The following is a 13,170-nucleotide window of genomic DNA, read 5'->3' as shown; positions in this document are numbered from 1 at the left end:
CCTTATTATTCCTCATACTTTGGGTTTAATTCGTTTTCCAGTTTTTTTAAGTTAGATACTTAAGTAATTGATTTTAGATCTTTTCTAATATAATTTAATAATATAAATTTCTCTCTACTGCTTTAGCTGCATCTCACAAATTTTGATAACATTATGTTTTCATTTTAATTCAGTTTAAAATATTTTCTTAACTTCCCTGTGATTTTTTTTTCTTTGACCCATTGATTATGTAGAAGTGTGTTTAATTTTCAAACATTTAGGGATTTTCTAGCTATCTATTACTGATTTATAATTTAATTTCATTGTCGTCAGAGAACATATGTGAACATACTCTGAATTATCTTAATGCTTTAAATATGTTGTGACTTGTTTTATGGCCCAGCATGTAGTCTGTCTTCCTGGTTATTCCATGTATGCTTGAAAAGAATGTGTACTCAGCAGTGATTTGTTCTAAAAACATCAATTAGGTTAAATTGGTTGATAGTGTTATTTAAGTTCTAACTTTGATTTTGTCTACTTCAATAAATTACTGAGAGAGACGTATGAATTATAATTTGAATTTAACTGTCTTTTTAATTCACTTTTTAAAATTATTTTTTAAAATGATTTAAAACAATAAAAAATAAAACACAGAGAAATAAGATAAAATATGAAATAAACAAAAATGTACAACTCAATGAATTATTACAAAATGATTGTGTAACCACCACCCAGGTCAAGAACTAGAACATTGCCGGCACCCTGAAAGTTCCCTTATGCTCCTTTCCAGTTATTACTTCCTGTATCCCTCCTTCACAAAGATGACCAGTATCCTGATTTTATAGGGTCACTTCCTTGGTTTTCTCAGAGTTTTCTTCCAATTTTATTGAGATACAATTGCTAGAACAGCACTGTGTAAATTTTAGGGTGTGCAGCATAATGCCCTGACTTACATACATCATGAACTCATTATCACAATAAGTATAGTCAACATCTATCATCTCGTATAGATATATAAAAAAGAAAACAAAGAAAAAAATTTTTTTTTCCTTGTGATGCGAAGTTTTAGGATGTATTCTCTTAACAACTTTCAGATAACTCAGGAAAAGGGGGAAAATGTCACCCTGTAGCTGGGACATCAAAGAACTTGATTTAAGATGGACAAGACAATCAGCCAGTAGGCAACATCTGCAAAAAAAAAATCACAAGTTTCTACACATAAATGTTTTCTTTTCTAAACAAGCAAGTAAAACTACTAAATTATCATGGGATTGAGGGGATTAAAGGAAGAAATAAGAGAGTATGTCAAATAGAGAGGTCCCTTGAGGACCAAAGTTGAAGTTGCTTCTATTTTTACATTTTCATAAATATTCCTCAAGAGGAATTACAGGTGAAATGAAGAAGTTTATAGGTGATGCAAAGTTCACTTGAAAAGTAAAAATTCTGAGCTGATGTAAAAGTGCAGGAAAATCCAACCAAGTCTTAGGAATGGTCAGAAAAGTAAAAGGCTAAGCATATAGTGAAAAGCAACCCAAACTGTGTTTGAGATCATGGACTCCAACTTGCCACTTGTTACCTTGAGAAGCACTTAGGAGTCCTTGTGGATACTGGTGGGAGGTATTGTAAACAAAGCAGAAAGTCTTCCCATGGAGTTTTTGTACCAAAACGCCGGATATGTTTCTGATGGCCCCCTTCAGGAGAGCCGTGATGGAGCTGGAAGTGGTTCACAGAATCCCAGGGCTTCTGAGCAGGGTCAGAATGAAAAGGTTGGAGGTCCTTAGGATAGAAAAATGAAACCAGCTAACTGGCTTTAAATGAGACTACAATTATGGAAAGAAAGGGAGCCATTGAAAGCACACCCAGGTTGGTGTCACCAAATTCTTGAGTCCAAGACCTGGAGGTACTCCTTGAAGTTAAAGCCATTTTAGATTCAAATTGTTGCTCTGTAGCAGGGAAGGAAACGTGATGTTTGTGATCCTGAGAGGTAATACACTTAATCCAGGTTAGACCCATCACTTGCTGGGGCTGACAAAGCTGTCTGCTCGTTCGTCTGTCCACGTCTCTTCCAGCACTTTTCTGATACAGTCTCTTCCTTGTAACCAGAGTGATCTTTGAAAAGTGCGTTTCCCCATTACTTTTACGGTTAGGCAATGTTCCGTACTTTGACCTACAAGACTCTACGTGGTCTTGTGTGGTCTCGCCTCTGCCTACCATTTTATCTTCATTTTGCCTTCATCCGTCTCTCTTATTGCCATATTCTCTCTTGTCCCATGGTTTTTCACATATTGTTTCATCTGCCTGTATTTCTCCTGTTTGCCAGGTTACCTCCTTATTACCTTTAGACTTCAGAGCAAGTCTTGTTTGCAGGGGAGGCCTGTCCTAACCTCTCTGGCTCAGTGCCATTGTCTGGACAGTCTCTAAGTCCCACAAGAGCATGGGCTGTGTCTGTTTTTGCTAACTGGTGTATTCTAGCACGTAGCACACCATGCAATGGAGAATAAGCACTTAAGACATGCATTTGCTGAATAAATGAAAGTGTAGATAGGTATGGGAGGTCACAGACAGGCAGGTAGACTTGGGCCTGCAGACATGTTTTGTTTATCTCCACGCAGTGTTTAAAATGTCTTTTGATGTCTTTGGACCGACACGTACCTTTCCATTTCCTCCGTCTCTGATCTGCCCAACCTTCATTGTTAGAGATTTAGTTGGGAATTTAGAATGCCATTCTCATAGATACCTAGAAATTTAGGGCCAAATTCACTTTTGGTGACAAACCAGAGATGTTTGGGGGGGGGGTCTGAGAAATAGTAGGTTGCCAGTCAGTGGCCTTGTAAAATCTAACCTTTCAGGCGTGGAAAGGGATGAGCTGTTGGCATGGGAAGGTATCGTAAAAGGCTCTTATGACATTGTATTGGAACTGACCCCAGGCACTAATGAAAGAGTAATCCTCCTTGAATCACCCCAAAGCCAGTAATCCCTAGAGCTGCATGTTGGTGATTAAAAAAGAAAGGTAGGAGCAGCTGTCTTTTTGTTCAGTTTAATTATGACCCAGTACCTGGGTGAGTGTTAATTTCCTGGTGGCACTGGAGGTGGGTGGAGAAAGGTGTCAGGTTTCTGCACGCTGCAGGGACTGAATGTGCAGACATGGATTCTGCCCGGTTTGTGCCCTGGGATCCGGACGCTGTTCAGGGGAGCTCAAGCTCACGAGCTCAGGTTGCGTGGCATTCAGTTTCTGCCCTTTAAGTCCGAGACGTGGGCCACTGTGTGTCTGAGGACACAGCAGGGACTATCAAGTGTCAGCTAGACCGCACACCTTAATTAACAGCCCCCCACCCTGAGCAGGGCAGCTGCTGGGCCTCTGAGGGAGAAGTCCATCAAGTCAGGCCGAAGAAGAACATTTAGCCCTCTTCTTCCCTTTAGCAGCATTTAAAGCCAGCGGTCCCAGGACTGGGTACCTGCTTTCCCAAGGTCCCAGTTCTGAATATTTAGGTTGGTGTCCAAGGGTGTTCACAGACAGCCTGTGAACTGCTGACTGTTCTCGGAACAGCCCTGCTTGTGGTGAACATGGAACCCCATTCCTCCCAACTCTTCTCATTTTCTCTGTTTGAGTGTGGTCCTGTCACCTGCCCGCTCATCCAGCCAGGTGCTTGAACATCATCACATATGCCTTCTCCCCTAACAGATCCACTGGCAGCCAATTCCCATGGATTCTGCCTTCTAAATAGCTCTCACAACTTCTGTGTCCTCTTCTTCTCTGTTGCCCCTGCCTAACTCTCCTGCATCACCCCTCTTGAGGCAGCCTTCTCCCTGCCAACAGCCCCATCACTTTCCTGTGTATCTTCAACATCACCACCTAAGTACTCTTTCTAAAGTGCCAGTCTTACCAGGTTGTCTACTTGCTTAAAATTATTCAGCAGCTCCTAATTACCTACAGCAGCTTTTGCTGAACTTGGGTCATCTTCTTCATCTTTGTGATGTTCAAGTTTTTCCTTCACTATTGCTTCATTATCATTTTATTTAAAAATTTTTTTTCTCTATATATATTTATTGAAGTATAGTCGGTTTACAATGTTGTGTCAATTTCTGGTGTACAGCATAATGCTTCAGTCATAACATGAACACACATATATTCATTTTCATATTCTTTTTCACCATAAACATTATCATTTTAATTTAAACCACATCTCTCCTTTTGAGTTTTACTTTTTACCTGTCCTAGGAAATACTGTCCTTAAAGGCATAGGATTTTACATGCTGGTTACACTTCTCTGCTCTAACTGTTATAATAACCAACTTTAGTCCATGTGCCACCTAAAAGTGTTTTCTTGTGGGAAATACTGGAATATCCAAAACTCCGCATCATTTCCTCCCCAGTCTAATGTTCCACAGGCTTTACTCCTTGATGTGGTCTGAACATACAACCTGCCAAGACTGAGTCAAGAAGAAACAATTTGAACAGACCAATCACTAGTAGTGAAACTGAATTTGTAATTAAAAAAAACTCCCAGCAAACAAAAATCCAGGACTGGATGGCTTCACAGTGGAATAAAACCAAACATATAAAGAAGAACTAATACATCCTTCTCAAGCTATTCCAAAAAATTGAAGAGAAGAGAACAGTCCCAAATTCATTCTGTGAGACTGGCATTACCCTGATAACAAACCAAAGACACTACCAAAAAAGGACATTACAGGCCAAGGAACAAGATAAGGGTGCCCACTTCTGCCATTTTTATTTAACACAGAATTGGAAGCCCTAGCCCCAGCAATCAGACAATAAAAAGAAATAAAAAGCATCCAAATTGGAAGGGAAGAAGTAAAACTGTTCCTATTTGCAGATGACTTGATACTTCATATAGAAAATCTTAGTCTCCATTCCAAAACTATTAGAACTAATAAATTCAGGAGTGTTGCAGGAGATAAGATTAATGTACAGAAATCTGTTGCTTTTCTATATACTAATAATGAACCATCAGAAAGAAAGTAAAAAAAAAAAATCCTGTTTAAAATCATATCAAAAAATAAAATACCTGGGGATAAACCTAACCAAGGAAGAAAAAGTTTATGTTTTGAAAACTGTAAAAAATTGATGAAGGAAATTGAAGACACAAAGAAATGGGAAGATATCTCATGCTCTTGGGTTGGAAGAACTGATACTGTTAAAATGGCCATACTACCCAAAGCAATCTGCAGATTTAATGCAATTCCTATCAAAATACCTATGACATTTTTCACAGAATTAGAACAAATAATCCTAAAATTCACATGGAACCTCAAAAGACCCTACGTTGCCAAAGCTATTTTGAGAAAAAGAACAGAGCTGGAGGTATAACCCTTCCAGACTTTAGACTATGTTACAAAGCTACAGTAATCAAAACATCATGGTATTAGCACAGAAATAGACAATGGAACAGAATAGAGAACCCAGAAATAAACTCATGGACCTATGGTCATTAATCTACAACAAAGTAGGCAAGAACATACAATGGAGGAAAGACAAGTGGTGCTGGAAAAACTGGACAGCTGCAGGTAAAACAACGAATTAAGAACATTTCCTCACACTATATGCAAAAATAAACTCAAAATGGATTGAAGACTAAATGTAAGACCTGAAACCATAAAATTCCCAGATGAGAACATAGGCAGAAGAATAATCTTTAAAAAAATTAATTTATTTTAATGGAGATATGGGGGATTGAACCCAGGACCTTGTGCATACTGAGTGTGCACTCTACCATTGAGCCATACCCTCCACCCAGGCAGAACACTCTGACATAAATAATAGCAATATTTTGGGGGGATCTGTTTCCAAGGCAGGAGAAATACAAGCAAAAATAAACAAATGGGACCTCATTAAACTTAAGAGCTTTTGCATAACAAAGAAAGCCATTGACAAAATGAAATGACAACCTACAGAATGGGAGAAAATATTTGCAAGCGATATGACTAAGGGGTTAATATTAAATATGTAAACAGCTCACACAACTCAGTATCAAAAAAATAACCCAATCAAAAAAATGGGCAGAAGACTTGAATAGACATTTTTCGAAAGAGGATGTACAAATGTCTAGCAGGTACATGAAAAGATGCTCAACACTGCTAATTATTAGAGGAATGCAAATCAAAACAACAATGGGATATCACCTCACATCTGTCAGAATGGCTATCATTAAAAAGTCTACAAATAACAAATATTGGTGAGGATGTGGACAAAAGGCAACCCTTGTACACTGTTGGTGGGAATGTAAATTGGTGCAACCACTATGGAAAACAGTATGAAGGTTCCTCAAAAAACTGAAAATAGAACTACCATATGATCCAGCAATTCCATTCCTCAGTGTATATCTGGAAAGAAAGAAAACATTAATTTGAAGAGATATATGTGTCCCAGTATTCATGGTGGCCCTATTTACAATATATGAAAGCAAGCCAAATATCCATCAATAGACAAATGGATAAAGAAGATGTGGTGTGTGTGTGTGTGTGTATATATATATATATTATATATATAATATATATATATAATGGAATATTACTCAGCCATAAAAAGAATAAAATTCTACCATTTGCAGAAATGTGAATGGACCTAGAGAGTACTATACTTAGTGAAATAAGTCAGACAAAGAAAGACAAATACTGTATGATATCACTTATATATGGAATCTAAAAAATAATATAAATGAATGTATACAGCAAAACAGAAACAGACTCACAGACATAAAAAACTGATGGTTATCAGTGGGGAGAGGAAGAGGGGAGGGGCATTTTAGGAGTATAGGATTAAGAGACACAAACCACTGTGTATAAAACAAATAAACAAGAAGGATGTATTGTATAGCATAGGGAATTGTAGCTGTTATCTTGTAATAATTTTTAATGCAGTATAATCTGAGAACATACTGAATCACTATGCTGTATACCTGAAACTAACATACTGTAAATCACTATACTTTAGTAAAAAATATATTAGGATGCCTCTGAAAGTATGTAAATAAACACAATGATTTTTTTCTTAACAAATATAAGTTTTAACCTCACTGCATCTTGATATATTAAACAATAAGTCAAGTAATAATTATGTAGGGCTTACTGTGTGCTAGCTGCTAGGTTTTATGGTTAAAATTAATAAAGGCTTATGATATTACAGGCAAAACAATTTAGTAATTTAATCCTAAAATGCAGATATGAAGCTCTGTTTTTAAATATTGAAGATGTGATACTGAATCATGTATTAGCTAAGATTTAACCCTGCACTTCAGGAAACTGTCGGGCTGCAAGGACACCTGAAGAGAAAAAAAAGATGAATGATTTGTTTTCTAAGAAGCTTGACTAGAACTCCTAATTATAAAATATGCACAGATGTGGGGCTCTTAGGAAATCATTCAGAAAGTAGTAACCCACGTAGTGGGTCATTATATCTGAGGAAGACAAGGCTTCCATGACGGGTTATGAGCTTTTAAAAAAATATATATAAAATAATTGGTCCCTTGCTAGTAGGTAAAATGATGACAAATTTAGTGGTGCCACCAATATAGATCAAAGGGAATGCTAGATTATTAGAACTAGGGAACACCTCTGGCATCACTTAGTCTGGAGATTTTGGACCATTTTTAAAGTTTTTATATACATTTAAAAAAATGAGAACATTTTCCCATTGTTTTCTTTAAAAATCAAGAACTTCCATGACAGCTCAATCTCTAAAATAGGAAAAGGATTTCTGTGGTTGAAGGATGTTCAGTGGGGCAAGGGGAGGGTGGGGTGGGGAGTCCCACCTGCTAGTTCCCTGTTAACCATCCAGCCCAGCAGAGGGATGGAGGACCCATCATGAGAAAGCCTTCCTGGCTCCCTAAAAGTGCACTGGTTTGCACACTGGGGTGCTTTGTACTCAGGTGCAGAGTCATTGGGGTGGGAGGGCCATTCCTCTTCTAACTCCTCTCCTGGTTCACTGCTTATTGGACAAATCATTTTTCCTTCTTTATCTAGTTTTTAAAAAGTCTATTATATAGAGATAATTAGGATCTTTTGATTTTATCATTAAGTTGCTGAATGAATGAATTCCTGGAGACAGATGGGTTAGAGTAAGGTCTATCTATTTGGACTACAAATTTGCACTCAGACCTTGGAATGAGGATGAACCACACTGAAATGACTCTACCATTTACTTGGTACGTGATGTGGCAGGATTCAGAATCTCTCATAGCCTGAGTACCCTCCTTGTTTGAAGGAAAGCGGGGTGGTGGTGGCAATCATTCTTTACAGAGTTATGAATAGTATATGAGGTCATGTATCTAAACACGTAATACAGAGCCTGGCACATAGTAAGTATTTGGTATAACATAATAATTAGGAGAATCATCTATCCTTAGGCTCAAATACTGGCCTTACTATTCATTGGCTAGATGCCCATGGGCAAGTTACTTAACCCCTCTGAGCTTTAAATATCTCACCTAAAAAAATGGAAATAATCATATAATCCTTCCTTCCTTTTCTTATTTCATGAATGCAATATTTTCTCTTATGTTTAAGTGGGAAATAGTTATAGTTTTCTTTTGTTATCTTTTGATCCTGGCATGGTCTCTGTGTACTCAGAATTCCTTTTTTAATTGATTAATTAATTTTAATTAATTATTTTTTTGCTTTGGTCTTTGACTTCCATGTCTAATGTCTGACAATCCCTTACTGTGGCCATATTTAAGGATGAGGCTCATGTAGGCATACCTGGTTTATTGCACTTCACAGATACTGAGTTTTTTTTTTTTTTTTTAACATTTTGAAGGTTTGTGACAACCCCTGCCCTGAGCAAGTCTATAGGTGCCATTTTTCCAACAGCATTTGCTCACTTTGTGTCTCTGTGTCACATTTTGGTGACCACCATAATATTTCAAACTTTTCCAATATTATTATATTTGTTATGGTGATCTGTGATCAGTGATCTTTGATATAACTATTGGAAAAAGATTATGACTCTCTGAAGGCTCAAATGATACTTAACATTTTTTTTTTTTTTAGCAATAAAGTATTTTTAAATTAATGTATGTACTTTTTTTTGAAACATAATGCTATTGAATGCTTAATAGACAGTATAGTGTAAATATAACTTTTGTATGCACTGGGAAACCAAAAAAAATTGTGTGACTTGCTTTATAGTGATACTTGCTTTTTCTGGTGATCTAGAACTGAACCCACAATATCTCTGAGGTATGTCTGTAAATGCTAATGGAATGCCTACGTGCCTGGGCAGGGCTTTACGAATGTTGACTTTCCCCATTTGATTGGGGTTGGTGATAGCTGGGGATGGGTCATTTCACTGAGGAATCACCAAGTCTATTACCTAAGGAGGGTGTCATAGGACTCTGTTTTCAGTATGTTCCTCACCCCTGTCCTCACCAGTGACTGCTGTCTCTGAAGTACAGATCCTCTCAAATCCCCTCTCTTCTGAAAGTCAATCTCTTGTTTTCTGCTGCAGTGGGGAGGGACATTAGCCTGGCTGAGGGGTGGAGATCTCAAAAGTTAGCTGTTACTTAAATAAAATTTCAAGATATCTTTCTATTTGGTTCTAGCCAGAACTACCCACCCCACCCCTTCCAGGAGTATATAATGTATCAAATCCCTGAGATACTACAGAGTTCTGTGGCCCAATTGGCTTGCTTCTTGGATTCTCCCCCTGAAGCTTAGATTTCAGCTTTCTCTGATCTGTCAGTTACCACTCAGCCATTTGCTTTGTCAGTTTCCAAAATTTTGTTGACATCTCTTAGCTGCTGCTGTTTCCTCTTCTATACTCTTCAAATTGTGGGTTACGTTTTTTATTACCTGAGTGCCATTGTAGAGGGGGTTGGGGAGGAGATATCAAAGCATGTGCTGAATCTGCCATGCCTCATCAGAAACATTCACAAATCTCCCCCGGTTTTTAAAGGAAAAAGTATGCATATATTGTAAATAAAAAATACCTACACCCAACTTGTTAGCAGGCATCATCTCTGAGTGTTGAGATAATGGATAGTTTTTCTTTTCTTGCTTATATTTTTCAAAATCGTCTATAGTAAGATATTTAGTAACTAGAAAGCAATTATCCAAGTAAAATTATATTATTCTATAGATGTATCAGTCAAAGCATTTTATAGTAGTTTCAAACCCAATGCTTAGTTGAATCATGTGAATTTTTTTTTCCCAAGTGAAACAAAGGTGTGGAATGTAGCAATTTCCTATGGTTCAATCTAAACTATCTAATAAAACACAGATCTCATGTGACACAGCCTGGGAAGTGGAGTCATTTGTCTAGACAGGCCAGACTCAAAGTTGAGAGAGTGTAAACCATTTTTTATTTCTAGGTGACACTTGGGGTTCGTTTCACAGCCATTGAATGTGCTGTTCTCCAAGAACCATTCTTTACTGGGCCCACTGGTTGACAAGATTCATGTGCTAATCTCGTTTTCAGGAGCACACGAATTTGGATATAACTGACAAGAAAAATAGTATTAATTCCTTCTTTTCTCCCTTACTGGTACTTCTAAAATACTTCACATACCTCTGTACTGGAATTCCTTGGACATACGCCTTTCTCTCTTCTAGATTGTTACACTTTTTGAAGGTAGGGATCCTCATCTTACTGATATTTATGGCCATTTGAGGAAATATTGTTCAGTGTATCACACAGTGTTTTCCTCTAAAGATTCATAGAAAAAAATTCTCTTGGGAAAATGGCTTGTTTTTGTATTAGGAACACAGTGTAACATATACCAACTGTATTAACCCTCTTTTCATTGGCTGCTAGGAAGCTCAGAGCCACACCTGTGCCATAGTTCTAAGCAGTTCCTTCTTTTTTTTTTTTTTTTTAAAGTATAATCAGTTTACAGTGTGTCAATTTCTGGTGTACAGCATAATGTTTCAGTCATACATATACATACATATATTTGTTTTCATATTCTTTTTCACCATAGGTTACTATAAGATATTGAATATAGTTCCCTGTGCTATACAGAAGAAACTTGTTGTTTATCTATTTTATATATAGAGCTAGTAACTGCAAATCCCAAACTCCCAATTTACCCCTTCCTCCCCTCTTCCTCCCCTGGTAACCATAAGTTTGTTTTCTATGTCTGTGAGTCTGTTTCTGTTTTGTAAATAAGTTCATTTGTGTCTTTTGTTTAGATTTCACATATAAGTGATATCATATGGTATTTTTCTCTCTCTTTTTGGCTTACTTCACTTAGAATGGCTGTTTCCAGGTGCACCCACGTTGCAGCAAATGGCATTATTTTATTATTTTTTATGGCCGAGTAGTATTCCATTGTATATATTTATACCACAACTTCTTTATCCAGTCATCTGTTGATGGACATTTAGGTTGTTTCCATGTCTTGACAATTGTAAATAGTGCTGCTATGAACACTGGAGTGCATGTATCTTTTTGCCTTAGAGTTCCTTCCAGATATATGCCTCGGAGTGGGATTGCTGGATCATATGGTAAGTCTATTTTTAGTTTTTCAAGGAATCTCCATACTGTTTTCCATAATGGCTGTACCAATTTACATTCCCACCAACAGTGTAGGAGGGTTCCCTTCTCTCTACACCCTCTCCAGCATTTATCATTTGTGGACTTTTTAGTGATGTCCATTCTAAGCAATTCCTTCTTGAAATCTCTGCTTAGATGTCTTATGGTCTTTGTGTTAGTTTCTTATTGCTGCTGTAACAAATATCCATAAACTTAGTGGCTTAAAACAACACAAATTTATTATATTACAGTTCTGGAGGTCAGAGGTCTTAAATAAGTTTCACTGGGCTAAAATCCAGGTGTTGGCAGGTGTTCCTTCTAGGCTGTAGCAGAGAATCCGTCTCCTTGTCTTTGACAACTTCCTTGGCTTGTGATCCTTTCCTCTGCTTTCAAAGCCAGCAGTGCTGCCTCTTCTCTTCTCTCTGACCTCTGCCTCAGTGCCTACATCTTTTCTCTCTGACTCTGAACCTTTTGCCTCTTCTAGTAAACACCCCTGTGATTCTATTGGGCCCACCCTAATAATGCAGGATAATCTCTCCATCTCAAATTTTTAACTTAGTTACATCTGCAAATCTCCCCACCCCCTACTTTAGTAGATTTTAGTTTTTAGAACAGCTTTAGGTTCACAGCAAAACTGAGCAGAAAGTACAGAGATTTTCCATATACTTCCTGCCCCACCCCACCTGCATAGCCTCCCCTACTATCAACATCCTGCACCAGAACAGGACATTTATCACACTGATGAACCTACACTGACACTTCATCATCACCCAAAGTCCATTACGTTCTTGGTGTTGTACCCTCTTGAGGTCGTTTATTCTATGGGTTTGGGCAAATGTATAGTGACAGGTACCATTATTATGGTACCCTACAGAGTATTTGCACTGCCCTAAAATTCCTCTGTGCTCTGCCTCCTCATCCCTCTTTCTCCCCAACACTCCCGGCAACCACTGTTCTTTTCATTGCCTCCATAGTTTTGCCTTTTCCAGAATGTCACACAGTTGGGATCATATAGTATATAGCCTTTTTGGATTGGCTTTTTTCACTTAGCAATATGCATTTAAATTTCCTCCCTGTCTTTTCGTGACTTGATAGCTCATTTCGTTTTAGCCCTGGATAATATTCCGTTGTCAGGATGTACCACAGTTTATTAATCCATTCACCTACTCAAGGACTTCTTGGTTGCTTCGGAGTTTTGGCAATTACAAATAAAGATGTTATAAACATCTGAGTGAAGGTTTTTGTGTGGATGTAAGTTTTCAACTTATTTGAGTAAGTACCATGGAGTGTGATTGTTGGGTCATATGATAAGCCTGTGTTGAGTTTTGTAAGAAACCACCAAACTGTCTTCCAAAGTGGCTGCACCATTTTGCATTCCCACCAGCAATGACTGAGAGTTCCCATTGCCCTGCATCCTCCCCAGCATTTGGTGTTGTCAGTGTTTTGGGGTTTTGGTTGTTCTGACAGGTGCGTAGTGGTATCTCATTTCCCTGATGACACATGATGTTGAACAGCAGAGTTCCTGGTCACCATGTGAGGTAACACATGATAAACAGGTTCTGGGGATTAAGGCATGGACATCTTGTTCAGCCTATCATAGTCTTCTCAGTAATAGGTCCATGAAAATGAAAATTTTGATTCCCCTAACTAAAGCAGTACCTCTGTAAACCCTTCTTCCCAGGTCCTTCTGCATCTCAGCA

This window comes from Camelus ferus, chromosome 21 (genome assembly GCF_009834535.1).
Source record: "Camelus ferus isolate YT-003-E chromosome 21, BCGSAC_Cfer_1.0, whole genome shotgun sequence".
In the NCBI taxonomy this organism is placed as follows: domain Eukaryota; kingdom Metazoa; phylum Chordata; class Mammalia; order Artiodactyla; family Camelidae; genus Camelus; species Camelus ferus.
The sequence above is the reverse complement of the archived record's forward strand: the minus strand, read 5'-3'. Positions refer to the sequence as shown.